General features: G+C 44.8%; 2 protein-coding genes across 2 annotated transcripts in view; one reads left to right on the top strand and one right to left on the bottom strand.

The window, feature by feature from the left end:
* MFSD6 (major facilitator superfamily domain containing 6) overlaps nt 1–5,664 on the bottom strand; it is a 61,040-nt gene extending 55,376 nt beyond the window's left edge. Inside the window, exon 1 of the mRNA XM_075285129.1 lies at nt 5,438–5,664. The gene's annotated coding sequence lies outside the window, so the exon portion shown is untranslated. The remainder of the gene's footprint in view (nt 1–5,437) is intronic.
* HIBCH (3-hydroxyisobutyryl-CoA hydrolase) overlaps nt 1–16,528 on the top strand; it is a 285,341-nt gene that overhangs the window by 113,430 nt on the left and 155,383 nt on the right. The window lies entirely within an intron of this gene.

A 16,528-nucleotide genomic window follows, 5' to 3' on the forward strand; every position in this document is an offset into this window, starting at 1 on the left:
TATAGTACGGACTTTGTATTTTTCATGTTTAGAGTGATTTCTTTCATTCTGTATCATTTATGTGAAAACTTCAGGCTAGACTGTCTACATATACAGACCAGGCCTACCCAATGTCCAAAGAAATCTTTCAGATAAGTAATAACAGTTATTCTAATGTTAAAATACAATACAGTATTCCAAAGTCTGCTGGCAAACATGTAGAAAATTCATTAAATATTAAACTAACTCAAAAAAGATTCAAAGGTCACATTGCCTTGTAGACGTAATCGGCCTTCTGAGACATCATGCCCGAATGATCAATGAGATCCTGACCTACACTGGAAAAATTACACATGTATTATAGCAGTAAGGCCTCACAAAGTACAGGCTTTCAGTCACAGATGTGTCCAAAATAAATAAATAAATATAAGTTAGAGTATGTGCTAGATGCAGACAGTGAATGCCTTGCATTTTTTTTTTTTTAAACCCACATTTTCTACATTAAGCAAATCTGAAAACCAGAGTCAATATGGTACACAAAAGCCATATCTCAAGCACAATTTGAAAATTGTATGCTTTTAACCCTCCGCCCCCCAAGCAATTTTGGATTTTTGGTTTTGACTGGTTTGGCCCCACATAGCGAAAAAAACCACAACGGAAATGAATCACAGTTTTTCCTGCAGCGTTTTCATTGCATTTTGACAGAGTTTTCCACTGCCGAGTTATTATACCTATACGAAAAATGCTTCCGCAGGTATAATCGACATGCTGCGATTTTGAAAACCGTGGAGAACTTTCAGCATAAAAACTGTAGAAACCCCAAAAAAACCACCCAGTGAACCCCATTATAGTCTATGGAGTTCATGGGTAACCGCTGTTTTCGTTAAAGGGATTCTACCACTAAAACACATTTTTTTCTAGTTAACACGTCGGAATAGCCTTTAAAAAGGCTATTCGTCTCTTACCTTTGGAAGTGCTCTCCGCCGCGCCATTCGTTCAAAATACCGGTTTGTACCGGTATGCTAATGAGTTCTCTCGCAGCGATCCCCATTGCAGCTCGAAAACCGACCGCAGCGCCGCCTCTATGGTCTTCTGTATCCTCCCCTTGCTTCTTCAGCGTCTCTGTCGGACGCCTGCGCAGTACGCTTTGTTCGGCGAAGATTGCCGAATGTACTGCGCATGCGCGAAATTGCGGTCCCAGCCATAGTGCGAGCACCGCAATTTCGCGCATGCGCAGTACGTTCGGCAATCTTCGCCGAACAGAGCGTACTGCGCAGGCGTCCGACAGAGACGCTGAAGAAGCAAGGGGAGGATACAGAAGACCATAGAGGCGGCGCTGCGGTCGGTTTTCGAGCTGCAATGGGGACGCCCCCATCGCTGCTCCAGCGATGGGGACGCCCCCATCGCTGCGAGATAACTAATTAGCATACCGGTACAAACCGGTATTTTGAACGAACGGCGCGGCGGAGAGCACTTCCAAAGGTAAGAGACGAATAGCCTTTTTAAAGGTTATTCCGACGTGTTAACTAGAAAAAAATGTGTTTTAGTGGTAGAATCCCTTTAATGGGCTTTCCGTTTCTTGGGTCCCCTGGCGGACCCGAATGATAGTGAGCCCAGTGCATATATGAACCTAGCCTTACGAATTGAATATATAGCAGGGGTAATAGGAACAATACAATCCTCTTAGGCTGGTGGTACATATAGTGTAATTCACTGGAGGCTAGCCCACATCATATTATATTTCTCACATAGTGGATGGATCTACATTCTGTATAAATAACCTCGAGCAGCATGTGACTTGTACTACAAGCTTTAAACCTGTGGTAAGTCAATTATTGCTGTGGGTTTTACCTATGCTATGGTTGAAAGTCACAGGGGGAAGACTGCAAAGAAATCTGCAGTTCAACCACAACAAATCGCAACAGATGTCCGTGTGGAGATGAAATTTTTGTGACCGGGAAGTTTGGCTTCATTATTTCCAATGAGTAATTGAAAAGCAGTATGATGTCATTCAATGAATTCTTTTCTTCACCACACCTTCAGTACACTGAGGTAATCATTAGCTTCACTATATCACTCTACGACTATAGACAGACCTGCAGACCATTACATAGTATCTGAGAAATAAGTAAACCATAACATGCTCATAACCTGACCAACACAAATTCAATAAAAATCACCTAATAAAAAATTGTCTTGGTCCTTCCGATTTTATGGACATGTTTTGTACATGGTTGAACTTTGTTTTTTTCACACCTGTGAAAAAAAGATCAGCCTTTTGTTTTAGAACAAATTTCCATATGTTACAATGTCTTGACTTCAATGGGATCTGAGCTGCAGTATTGGCGCCCAGCTACAATACAGGGCACACAGTTGACTACTTCTGGCCCCATATTGTGTACAGTACGGGCGCTGGAAGGAGCCCAGTGCAGCTAATCTATGTGTGGGCTACCTGTTGATCAGATATTTATGGCCTATCCTAAGAATAGCTGATACATTTCTAATTCCTCGACAACATCCTTAAAAGAGGACCTTTCATGGATTTGGGCACATACGGTGTTATATACCACTGGAAAGCCGACAGTGCGCTGAATTCAGTGCACTATCAGCTTCCCCGATCTGTGCCCCACGTGAAGAGCTAGCGGTGCCGGTACCGTAGCTCTTCACAGTCAGAAGGGCGTTTCTGACACTCTGTCAGGAACGTCCTTCTGCACAGCAGCGCCTATCGCGCTGTACCGTGAGACGGGAAGGAACGACCCCTCCCTCTGCTCACAGTACTCGTCCATAGACGAGTATTATCAGGAGGGGAGGGAGGCCAGGGAGGAGCTTATTTAAAGTTTAAAAGGGTTGTCCATTTTTGCCTGGACAACCCCTATAAGCAGAATGAATGAAATAGAAAGATCTGGAATCTGGAAAAATGTGAGAAACATATATGTTATAAAATTTCCAATATACTTTCTATTATACAAACAATAACATTTATTTGCTGAAACTGGACAACCCCTTTAATTACAGGCTTTTTCTCATACAGGCCATGTGGCAACAGCAATAACTGCACAGGCAGACTGGATTTGACACTTCTTTGCTGGAGGTGTAATGTAGAATACAAAGATCTGCAGGTGCTCTGTGTTTTACCTCGTTCCTGGTTTTGGTACAAAATCATTGACATGTGAACAAGGCCTTAGGAAGTAGCTACATGGAAGGGTCCAATTACAAGTATTGCTTTTTTTTTCCCCCAACACCAATGAAAATGACAAACACTGATCAATAATAAAAACATACATGGGTTTAAAAAATTCAAACAAAAAGAGCACAGAATGCTACATTTTACAGACCCAGCAAAGTGAATAAGATGTTACTCTCATCCCCACACGCAGAAAAATAAATAAAAACCTTTTCCAAAGTAGCAAACTCCAACATCAAAAAAAAAAAAATTCTGTATATAAAAACACCCACAAATTTGAAAACTATTTTAGTGGCACAAAAATTGTGAAAAATATACTCCCCTGTTATCTCCATTTTCTCAATAAAACATCAATAAAAAATTACATAAAATTAAGAGTCTTTAAATAATGATAGAATCCCTTTAATATGAGAGTATAAAAAAAATTAGGAAATAGGAAAAGTTATGAAGTAAGAAACTAGAGGAAGTGGTGTGGAAGCAATTGAAGCGGCGCTGCAGCCCTGTCCACTGTATAGCAGTCATATTGGGGAACTGCATCCCTGATCCTACTATATCCTGATCCTACTATATGAACAGAAGCAGAGCCGTTTCCGCTCCAGGTCCACTGCAGTAGTTCCTGGAGCTGGAACAGCTAAGGCCAGGTTCAGACTGGGTTTTTTGGTCCGGAATTTGACGCAGGGGTCACCTCAGATTCCAGACCAAAAAACAGGTAGCCGCGACTGGATGCCGGAGTCGCGGCATTCCACTCCGGATTAGGCCCAAATGAATTGGCCTAGTCGGGAGGGAGTGTCTTCAGGCGGACATCCGCCCGCGGAATCCGCCTGAAGAAAAAGCATGTCACTTCTTTGTTTGCAGTTTGTTTCCACTCGCGTTAAAAAGAAATGACTGGCTCCCATTGATTTCAATAGGAGGCCTTTGGTAAGGATTTTGACGCTTTTTCCACGTCAAAATCCTGACCAAAAAACCCTGTCTGAACTTAGCCTAACTTGTGCGGGGTCTTGTTTTCAGGCACCCACAATTCAGATACGGATGGCATATTATGTGGATGAAAAAACAATATGAAACATACACGAGGAGGGCCAGTCGTTTATGACGATTTTCGGCAATCTCTCTGACGGAATCTCCAACAGAGACTCTTACACAGATGTGCGCCTTAAAGGGGTAGTCCAATTTCAGAAAACAAATGTCATTGTTTGTATAATGAAGATTCATAACTGTCCAGTATAGTTTCTGTAGTAATTCCTCACAGGTTTTCTAGATCTCTGCTTGCTGTCACTCTTTGAGCTGTGTCTATCACATGACCATGGCCTGAAGTAAATAAACAACGCCAGTAACTTGTTACAGAAAGAATAACATGGATTTGCCCTCTTACAGGCTTGCCTTGTTATGTCAGACTTTCATTGCTTTGGGCAGCCCCTCCACTGCCAGTCTCGCTTCCTGCATGGAAACCACAAGTGTTACCACAGCAGTAATATCCGCAGGTCCTGCACACAGTGGTCACTATCCAGGCAGAGCACATCAGCAGGGTATACAGACAGTACTATATACTCTGGGTATACAGACAGTGCTATATACACTGGGTATACAGACAGTGTTATATACACTGGGTATACAGACAGTGCTATATACACTGGGTATACAGACAGTGCTATATACACTGGGTATACAGACAGTGCTATATACACTGGGTATACAGACAGTGCTATATACACTGGGTATACAGACAGTGCTATATACACTGGGTATACAGACAGTGCTATATACACTGGGTATACAGACAGTGCTATATACACTGGGTATACAGACAGTGCTATATACACTGGGTATACAGACAGTGCTATATACACTGGGTATACAGACAGTGCTATATACACTGGGTATACAGACAGTGCTATATACACTGGGTATACAGACAGTGCTATATACACTGGGTATACAGACAGTGCTATATACACTGGGTATACATACAGTGCTATATACACTGGGTATACAGACAGTGCTATATACACTGGGCATACAGACAGTGCTATATACACTGGGTATACATACAGTGCTATATACACTGGGCATACATACAGTACTATATACACTGGGCATACAGACAGTACTATATACTCTGGCGCTGCTCACTGACTTGTCAGCCGGAGTTGGCTTTACGTTTGCGGAAGTCGCAGCAGGAGTGGCGCACTGACAGACATCAGACGCATCAAATATTCATGTATATCCCATCTCTCCGTATACCGAGCCTCACCCCGTCACTGTGCCCGCACTCACCCTCACATCTGCCGACAGCCACCGCTAGTGTGTCCCTTGCTGATTCATGATCGCAGCCCTATGTACAGATGACGATCCGCCGGTGATGTGGAGCAGAGCAGCAGACAGGCCGGTCATACCTGCAATCCCACACACGACATGACTGGTTGGACCAGTTTCATAGCAGTAGTCAACACCCTGTAGAATTAGAGCCCAGTAAAGCAGCAGGTGAACGGCTGCCCATCCTGCGACTCTACCCCGCCTCTTCCTCCTCCCCCTCACCGCCTCTCCCTCATAGCAATATACAGAAGACGCCCATTAGCCTGGAAGCGGTGAGGATGGGAGAGCCCGACATGTCTGGCGTCAGGTTACTAGTAGTGCAGTTATTGAGGTTACCTCACAGAAAACCAATATGAAACTAAGGGGACGGAAGAAACTTTTACATTAAGTAATGCGACGATAGCCTGCCACTGCCCCTAGAGGGCGAAATAGGTATGACCTCAGATGAAGGCTCCTGATACAGTGTGCAGTGTATGTGACTGCTGCCTCAGTGCTGGAAAGTCCTTATATAAGGGCACCAGAGCCTGCAGGGGTAGCAGGGGGTAGGTAGGGTCTAAAATAAATAGGGGTGATAGATATGTCCCAAAATGTCAATACCCCTTCCCTAAACACAGGACAAATAAATGTTATATGTGGTGACTGACCCGCCATACCACTAGTGGGCATGGCACAATATGGTTAATACCGTGTGAATGTACATTTTAAGGCTAAAAGAACTTATTATTGGAAAAAACAAACTTTCTAATTGTCATCTACATTTTGTTCTCATTTCTGTAAAACAGGGTTGTCCAGCATAAAATTTTATTCATTAATTAGGCGGGGGAAGGTGAGAAAAAAATAAAATAAAAACCATACTCACCTGTCCCTTGTGCTCCGGGGCCTCCCCGCATGACCCAGTCCTGCAGCTACATTGGTGTCCTCCTGTGGAAGTTACCCGTCTCACGTGAAAGCTGACCCAATCGGTGGCCTCAAAAAGGGAACCGGTGATGTCACTACCTGTGACGTCCGCAGTTTCCTTTCTGAAGTCATGTGACTGCTAAAAATATCATGGCTGGTGAGAAATTCATGAACAAAGAAGGCAGCTGACCGGACCGCCCTGGGAAGACACTGAAGCATCAGGGACAGGTAAGTACTGTATGTACTCGAGTATAAGCCGACCCGAATATAAGCCGAGGCCCCTCATTTTACCACAAAAAAATGGAAAACTTATTGACTTGAGTATAAGCCTAGGGGGGAAATGCAGCAGCTACTGAAAAATTTAAAAAATTTAAATGGTCGGCGTTTTTGGGTGCTGGGGAAGGGGAGGGGGTGTTTTGGTTGTCTGTCTGCCCCTTCCCTGAGCTTGAGGATTGGGTTTTTTTTTTCTTCCCCCACTTGGAATTCAGCCTGGCTGACTATAGGGTATCTGCAGTTCTCCTATTAACCCCTTCCCGACGGAACAGGAGCACTGCAGATCCCCTATATTCAGTAGACCGGGCACTTTCAGACACAGGGATACCTAATGTGTATAATGTGTTTCACAGTCATTTTCTACTTTTATATGTATTCTAGGGAAAGGAGTGATTTAGAACTTTTATTTACTTTATTTTTTTATTATATTTTTTTAAAGCTTTTTTTTTTTCTTCTTCACTATTTTATGGGAGATTCTATACATTACTATTGCGGCTGGTCATAGACCCCCCTCCCCCCCCAAAAAAAGCCGAGGGGGGCTTTTTCAGCACAAAAACTGTGCTGAACAATTCGGCTTATACTCGAGTATATACGGTATGGTTTTTTTGTTTTTTTTATTTCACTTCCCCTGGCCTAATTAGAAAATAATTTTTAGCCTGGACAATCTCTTTAACAAACATCTTAAATGCTGATTTTAATGATTTGATTGGTGCAGTTGTGATAAAAAAGGATGATTTATGGGGGAGCAGAGCCTCTATAACCATAGGGCTAATGGTGCACCTGCAATGGGCCCTAAGGTAGCAGATAGCCCCCTTGGGACAGCGGGATAGTCTTACATTTGCTGTGCCACCTTTCCAGGCTGCCCCAACTTCAGCTCATCAACGTTGCATACAATAATGAAGCAGGGGCCGTCAGCTCCATGTTTCACCATTCCTCCCTTCTCCTCCCTGGGAGCTGCATGTATGATGTGATGACTTCACTTACATCAGTCCTGCAGCTACTTGAAGATTCCTGACCAGAACAGCAGGGGATTGAGGAGAGGTCAGTATAAGGGTGAATTCACACTGAGTAAACGCTAGCTTATTCTGAACGTAAAACACGTTCAGAATAAGCGGCGTCTAAAGCAGTTCCCATTCATTTCTATGGGAGCGGGGATACGAGCGCTCCCCATAGAAATGAATGGGCTGCTTCTTTCACTCCGTGCAGTCCCATTGAAGTGAATGGGGAGTGCCGGCGTGTACGCTCCGGCATGAGCAGAGCTTGCCGTATACGCCGGCACTCCCCATTCACTTCAATGGGACTGCACGGAGTGAAAGAAGCAGCCCATTCATTTCTATGGGGAGCGCTCGTATCCCCGCTCCCATAGAAATGAATGGAGCTGCTTTAGACGCCGCTTATTCTGAACGTGTTTTACGTTCAGAATAAGCTAGCGTTTACTCAGTGTGAATGCACCCTAACAATGACGGCCGTAAATGACGGCCATAAATTACTGACGTCTTTTCCTATAGAACTCTATGTAAACGTTTTATGACGGCCGTAAAAGACACACAAATTACACACAAATGACGCCTGGCGTTACTCTGTGTGAATAGAGCCTAGTGTTTTTTAATTTTGTTTGGTAAGAGGGAGACTTTAAAGAGGACCTTTCACCATTTTGCCCACAGGCAGTTCTATATACTGCTGGAAAGCTGACAGTGCGCTGACCATAGAAGAGCTACGGTACCGGACTGTAAGCTCTTCACACCGGGCCCACATCGGGAAAGCCAACAGTGCGCTGAACTCAGCGCACTGTCAGCTTTCCAGCAGTATATAGAACTGCCTGTGGGCAAAATGGTGAAAGGTCCTCTTTAAACTGTGTTTACAGCTGGAGGGGGACATTAAACAGAGGGCAACTGCAGGGGGACTTTCAACTTTGGGGCAGCTGGAGGGGGACATTAAACTGGGAAATTGCACAGGGATTTTAAACAGTGGGGGCAGCTGGATGGGGCCATTAAACTGTGGGGGCAGCTGAAGGGGGACAATATGCTTTGATGGCAGATGGACAGGGACATTATGGTGTACAGGCAGATGGATTGGGACATTAAACTGTGGAGAGGGACGTTATATTATATGGAGCTACTAGGGAGGCATTATACTCTGTGAGGGCCACTAAGGGGGCATTATAATTTGTGCAGGTCAGGTATTGCTAAGTGGTTAGTGATGTGGGGGTACTTATGAAACCTTTGCACTGGGCCCACCAATGTGTTAAAACGGCCCTGTGGGGGAGGTTCTAATATATAGGTCTTTAAAATCCCCTACAGGCTAAGGGGGAAATCACTGTATTATTTTATGCAGATTTTGAGCCAAAGTCAGGAGTGGCTTAAAGTATGGAAAATATAAAGGAAGCACTGAAACATTTTACCGTCTGTTAAATCCACTTTTGACTTTGGCTAAAACAAAACGCTGAAAAATCTTCTACAAAAATAGGTACCCTGTTTCTCCGAAAATAAGACACACCCCCTTCACCTTCTGGATCACATACAACCAGCAGTCATGCCGGCGCTCCGCTAAGGAAGCATCAGCATGACTGCCGATTGTTCCCCGCTCCAGCCGCTGCATAAGACATCCCCCGAAAATAAGAAAGGTCATATATTTCGTTAGATAATTTAATATAAGAAACTGTCTTATTTTCGGGGAAACAGGGTATTTCCACAACATGGGGCTTCTGCCTTTTTTTTTTGTTTTGTTTATTAAGTAAATAAACACTTATACTCCCCTCTCCTCAGCATCCTCCTTGGTCCTCTTCTGCCTAGCGACTGAAGTCATGTGTTGACGTTCCTGCTAGGGCCTGTGATTGGGCCATGTGACTGTTAGGGCTCAATATCAGGCCCCAAGCAGTGATGTCGAGGGCGCATGACCTCAGTCACAGGCAAGAAGAGCCCCAGAGAAGATGCTGAGCCCAGGAGAGGTGGGTATAAGTATTTTAATTTTAATTCACCTTCCCAGGGATGGCATTTCATTAAAAATATCGCAGTCGGAGAACTAGGCATTTCCAGCTGGCCGCGGATCCCCGTAACTCCTCCGATCATTACCCCACTGCCTCTGCAGCTCCAATTCCTGTACTTCCTGCAGAATGTCTGTCTGTCCTTGATGATTTGCTTAGAGATAAGTGGTTTCTTGAAGAATGATTGTCCATTAGGTCAACACTGTAACTTATTGAGTCTTTACATAAACTTGATGTATTTGTCAATAAAATCTATGAAATGTTTATAATTGTACTTAAATATAACACAGAACCACCTGGCTAAAAGATCTAAAAACACTACAGTAGCAAACAATGAAAACTAACATTTGTGTCATTCTCAAACCTTTTGGCCATGACCGTACATATATGAATAGACAATTTTTCCAGGGTATCCATAGATGACGGCTTTCGTAAATTAATAATATTTTGATGACGTCTTGCTCATCTGGGAATCAGTCCAAGTTCTTCTAAAGCTCAATGTCAAAGCTAGAGGGGCCTAATAGGCTGCTCGGCACAATGAATGTCTGGTTTTATTACCATCATGTCTGTAGCTCTGTAACAATGGCCTGTCTGCATCCAAACAGTTCAGTCTTTAACCCTCTGCAAACCGTACTTCTAAACTAAATTTTAGACAGACTGCATTTAGATTGTCACTTTGCCATTTTATCTTGTGACATTGAGTTCTCCCTAATTAAAGTCAACGTATCATCATAAAAATTTATATATTACTACATTTTTGTGGGTTTTTTTTTATTTACTGTATATGTGAATATCAGCATTTCCATATCCAGTTATACTCAAAATAATGAAACACATGAAATGCATCAGGGCGCTATGACTCATAATTAGAGATGAGCGAATAGTATTCAAAGCTCTAGTTTCAAATACCTCGCTCCCATAGGAACGAATGGAAGTGGCCGAACACCAAGGGGGTCGGCGCCGGCCGCTTCCATTCATTCCTATGGAGCGAGTGTTTCAAAACTAGAGTTTCGAATACTATTCGCTCATCTCTACTCATAATCCAAATAAGATAGACTATTGAAATACTACAGAGGGTCCTTCCATGGTCATGTGATAGGAACACAATCGCACTTCATGTTAGTGGTAAACACTAATCAATATTTTTGTATTTACTTATAAAAAAAAAAATAATAGTAAATTTATGGAAATTTGGAAAAAATAGCAATTTTCAAAATGCGAAATTCTCTGCTTTTCACCCAAATACATGAATAAATATTATCTACCATATCTCTGCTTTATATTGGCATCATCTTTTGATTGTCTTCTGATTGCCAGCGCCTCCGTCAACTCCTCCAAAGTAAATGGGGAGTCCAAAAAAGCACACTGGTCCTCAGACAGAGTGGGGAAGGGAATGGAATCTAAGTAGCCAGGTCCTGGTCATTAACCCCGAGTTTGGAACCATACAGGTCACTATAATACTGGTGGAATCTAATCCGGATGTCACTGCCGCTAGTGAGGGTTTCACCCATCTCAGAGCGTATACGGAGAATAGCCGGGGAAGCCATGTTTTGGTGTACCAAATGGGCCAACAAGCTGCTAGACTGATTCCCAAGCTCATAAAATTTCTGCTTACTATAGAATAAAGACCTGCGGGCATTGTCATGAAGAGCATGTAAATATTGTCTGCCCACTTGCAGCCACCGGGATCTAGATTCGTCTGTAGGGTTGGCAACATAAGCAGCTTCCAGAGAGGTACACTGGGCCGCCAGGGACGTCTCCAGCAACGAGGACTCCAGCTTGATAAAGGAAATAGAGGAACGGATACATCCTCGGAGATACGCCTTGGTGGTTTCCCAAAGGAGGGACGGGGGGGTGTCAGGGGTATTAACAGTTAGAAAAACCTGAAGTTGATCAAGGATTAGGGTTGAGCTGCTCTTGACTTTTCAGGATCGATTTTAAAATCCGATTTCCGATCATTTTTCATTCGAACCTGATCTCAATCCCAATTCCGATCCCAATGCAAGTCAATGGGATTTTTTTTATTAATCGGAGATCGGATTTTAAAAGCAATCCTATTCACTACACAGCATGGAATCTAACAATTGAATGCTTTAATTGTTAAAATCCATGCTGTGTAGTGAATCACTAAGTAGCCAGAGGATTTTTTTTTAATCCTCTGGCTACTTAGTCCCCCCTGGTGTCCACTTACCTGCAGAGATGGCTGCTCCGGTGCCCTTCTTCGCCTCGCTGCCGCTCCACGCTGCTCTTCTCGCCTTGCTGCCCCCTGCCTCCCAGATTAGGAGAGTGTGGCCGCCCACACTCTCCTAAGCCACAAGCCCCGCCTTCCTAGCGCTTTAAACACTAACCTGGGAGGCGGCAGCGAGGCGAGAAGAGCAGCGTGGAGCGACAGCGAGGTGAAGAAGAAGGAGGGCACCGGAGCAGCCATCTCTGGAGGTAAGTAGCTACTAGAGATGTTAGTTTAGTCTCCCATTAGAATGAATGGAGGCAGCCGGCGCGCAGGGGGTTAAGGCTGTGTGCCTGGCTGCTTCCATTCATTCCTATGGAACCGCAGCGGAGCCTTCACACTGAGTATACACTCCACTCAGAATGAGCGGAGCGTATACTCAGTGTGAAGGCTAAGCAAAGCATTGTGGGAAATAGTACCGATCTCGATCCCACCTAAAAAGATCGTATTCGAAATTCCGATCGCGATCGTGAAATTTTCTCGATCGCCGATCGGAATCCGATCTTTTCTGAACACGATCGCTCAACCCTATCAGGGATGCTATCATTGGGTGCAAACAATTTAAGCCAGAACGGATGTATACAGCAACTCTGACCCGACCTAACCGTGTCCCCATGACTCAGTGTAACTAGCAAAGGGGAGTGATCAGAGACCGCCCTAGGCAGATAGGCTACAGAATGCAAAATAGAACAAGCCTTAACATTCCCAAAGGCATAATCAATATGGGACAGCGCATGTCTATGGGCAGAATGGCAGGAGAAAACCCGAGAATCAGGGAACACAGTCCTCCACAAGTCCTGCCATCCCAACTCCCGAACCAACTTGGCCATAGGGGTGGGATGAGAAGACGGCAGAGGGTCCGCGCCAGCATGGAATCTATCCAAGGCATTATCCATCACCCGATTAAAATCACCCAGGCACAAAACCACCGCCCCAGGAAATTTATCTACAAATAGCTCCGCACCTTGAAGTACAGACAGGTCCGATGCAGGAGGTAAGTATACATCCAAAATCACATAGAGGGTCGAGTCTATCCATGCCTGAACAAATACATAACGCCCCTCATGGTCCCACTCAACCGCCCCCAGCTCCCACCTAACATTGCGATGTACCAGAACAGACACCCCCCTAGAAAAAGAGGTGTGCATAGAGTGAGCAGCCCACTGGACCCACGGCTCCTGAAGCCAACTAACAGTCTTCGAAACCAGGTGTGTCTCCTGGAGACAAACAATATGAGGATGTACCCGCCTAGTCTGGGAAAAAATAGAGAAACGTTTACGTGGGCTAGCCATACCCCTCACATTCCAGGAAAGAACATTAAGTGACGCCATAGCAGTATTTAAACCTATAGCTACAAAGTATGAACCACGGGCAGAGGGCACAAGGCAACAATTGGGGTCCCGGGACAAATAGGCAAATCAATGTGTGGCATAACAATAACCAAACAAAAATATGAACATAGTAAAACAGTACACCCACGGAGGGTGCAAACAGCCGTGAAAGCATTAAGCAGACACCAAACAGTACAGTCTCGTAGCTACAGTCAATGGGGGAGAAAGTGCACCTAATACAGATGGGTTATTGGGCACTCTCTCAGAAAAAGTTTTGCGCAGAAACACAAAGTATATGCATTCAATAAGGCCAAAAGGTGTAGAACCAGGACAGTGAACACACCATAAGACCCCGGGTCAATAGACAATAAGTGTAATAAACAAGGTAAAGAATACAGTACAACAGTAGAAAATGTGACAAGTCCAGACATACGGTCCAACTGGACCCCTCACCACCAGGATCAAATATCAACGTTGGGTATGGTCGCCATGGATGACACGGAGCCGGGCTGGGTAAACCATAGAATACTGTATCGCTTTGTCACGGAGCTTCCTCTTAACCGCCACAAAGGATGCTCGGGTTTTCTGGAGAGCAGCAGAGAAGTCAGGAAATAGTGCCACCGTAGCTCCATTGAACTTGATCTCACCAGCCAGTCGCGCAGCTCGCACTGCAGTATCACGATCTATGCTATTAAGAAGACGGGCCAGCAGGGGACGCGGGAGGGGGGCTGAGGAGGTGGTTTAGCAGGAACCCTGTGAGCTCTTTCAATGGCAAATATGGGAGAGAAGTGAGCATCCGGCAGAGTATCTCGCAGCCATTTCTCTATGAAGGACCGGGGATCATCACCTTCCACCCGCTCCGGAAAGCCCAGAATGTGAAGGTTGTTGCGACGCAACTGATTCTCCAGATCGTCAGCCCTTTGAGTCCACAAGGCCGCCGTCCGTTCCAGCTCTTGAATTTTGGCAGGGATGGGTTGAACATAGTCCTCCACTTGAGAAACATGCTCCTCCACTTCGCCCACCCTACCCCATAAAGTTTGAAAGTCCTGACGAAGTAGGCCAAGGTCAATTTTAACCTCCTCTATTTTGCCAGTTAGGGAAGAGGTACCAGCCTGGATCGCTTCCAACAATTGTGCAGTCACCTGCTTTAAGGTGGGTTCAGCATCGTCCATAGATACAGCACAGGGTGAAGCCGCAGGAGAGGTGGGAGGCGGGGGTGTAGAAGATCTGGCAAAGCCACGCAGGCGGTCTGCTGCGGAACTCGACTGTGGGCGACTCATTTTAGAGAGCCCGCCGCCACCCTTCCTGCGTGCCGTGAGAGTAGGTATGGTGGCGAACAGGAAGTCCAAACACACGAGAATTAGTAACAACAGTCACGGGTACAGAGTAAAGAGATACAAGGCAACATAGGCCGCAAATATATGATGGAGAATACTTTGAGGCAGGTTATAACAGTCCCAGAGCTATGGAAAAGGAACACCGTGTAGCCAAGGCAGGGCAGGAAGCTCTTGTATTTGAAAAGAAACAAAGTCCACTTCGCACCAGGATGCCAGTAGGAACAATAAAGATGAAGGCAAACCGTCACAGCCCTCTCTCACAAGCCAGAGGTAGGGGCTGGAAAATGGCGACCATTCACGTGGAGGGGGGGGGGAGGGGGACGGATCTCAGACAGGCCAAGTCCCCAACGGAGCTCCACTCACCAGAATGTAGATACAGCAGAGGAGGCCCTAGGAGTGAGCAGAAGCGGAGGGCTGGGTGTCTGCAGAACACAGGGGGTCCGCTCCACCAGGAGCCGCAGGCCAGATGGAAGCACAGCGCCACCGCCCAGGGGCCGGAAGATGGCTGCCGGCCACACGTTTCGGGAGCAGGCCGCAGCTGCTTTCGGCTCTCCCAGCTTCTAGAACGCCGCCACGAGGGATCGGGGAAGAGAGGACCGGCTAGGGGATGTGTACCGCAGTGGTAGTGACCCAGGGTCTGAGGCAAGCAGGCTGGATAGCAGGATTAATGAAGGCCCAGCACGGAGCTCCAGCTACATGCGGCCGGTCATCTTCAAGCGCAAGCCACGCTCCCCTGGCACAGCTTTTTACTTTTTCTTTTTTTTTTCGCCATGCAGCATACAGTATAAGTAACATGTTATCTATATTCTGTGGGTTGGTACGATTACGGCGATACCTTATTTATATTATATTTTTATGCATTAATAATTCTGCAGAACAAAAACACATTTGGAGATATAAATCAATGATTTTTGCATCCCCATCTTCTGAGATGTGTAATGTTTTTATTTTTCGGTTGACAGATGGTTCAGGGCTTATTTTTTTGCGGAAGAACCTGTGCTTTCCATTGGTACTGTTTTAGGGGATGTATGACTTTTTGATCATTTTTTTTCCCCTGACATTCACCGAGCAAATATTGTTTAACTTTTATTGTACAGGTTGTTATAGACATGGCAATACCAAATATGTATTGTTTTTATTAATATTTGGGTGTTTTTTTTTTTTTATGTAATTCATTTTGTATAGAAAAAGGGTTTGTGGGGTTTTATAACTTTTTTTTTACTCTTTTTTCTTTTTACATTTTTTTATTTGTCCTATAAGGACACTAGAACCAGCGATCAGAGAGGATCGCTGGTTCTAAACTAACTATAGACTTGCAATACATGTGTATTGCAGTCTATAGAGGAAGTTAGCTATGCAGACGCATAGACTAGCTTCCTCTCATCCCGGCAGGATCAACCAGGTAACAGGGGGTCTTAGCAGCCTGGGGGTCACTGGCCAGACCCCAGGCTGCAATTTATAGATGCCAGCACCCTCCCAATCTCGCTGCAGGGGTTCCGGCAGCAAAATAACGGAACTCTTTGGATGCATGACGCCGGCATCCAAGGGGTTAACCCCACTCCACCCCCCCATCGGAGAAGGGGGATTAAGGAGTAGGAATTCACTGGAATGAATTGCTGTTCCAAAAAATACGTTCAAGTTTACTAGTTTAACTTTAAGTTTTAACTAGTAAGTAGATTTCCACAAAGAGTGTTACATGAAGTGAGGTTGAAGGAAGAGGAAATTAAATAAAAACAGAATAAGGGCCCGTTCACACGGAGTAAATACATGTGTATTTTGGCAAAATACATGTGTAAAAGTAAGACTCCCATTGACTTCAATGACATTTTACATGTGTATTTTGACTTTTTTTTTTTACACTTGTAAAAAAAAAAATGTCATTGAAGTCAATGGGAGTCTTACTTTTACACGTGTATTTTGCCAAAATACACACGCGTTTACTCCATGTTAACGGACCCTAAGTTTAGAACAGATAATGTACCATATGCCCACAAGAGAAACAGA

The sequence above is a fragment of the Leptodactylus fuscus genome, chromosome 8 (assembly GCF_031893055.1).
Source record: "Leptodactylus fuscus isolate aLepFus1 chromosome 8, aLepFus1.hap2, whole genome shotgun sequence".
Taxonomy (NCBI): domain Eukaryota; kingdom Metazoa; phylum Chordata; class Amphibia; order Anura; family Leptodactylidae; genus Leptodactylus; species Leptodactylus fuscus.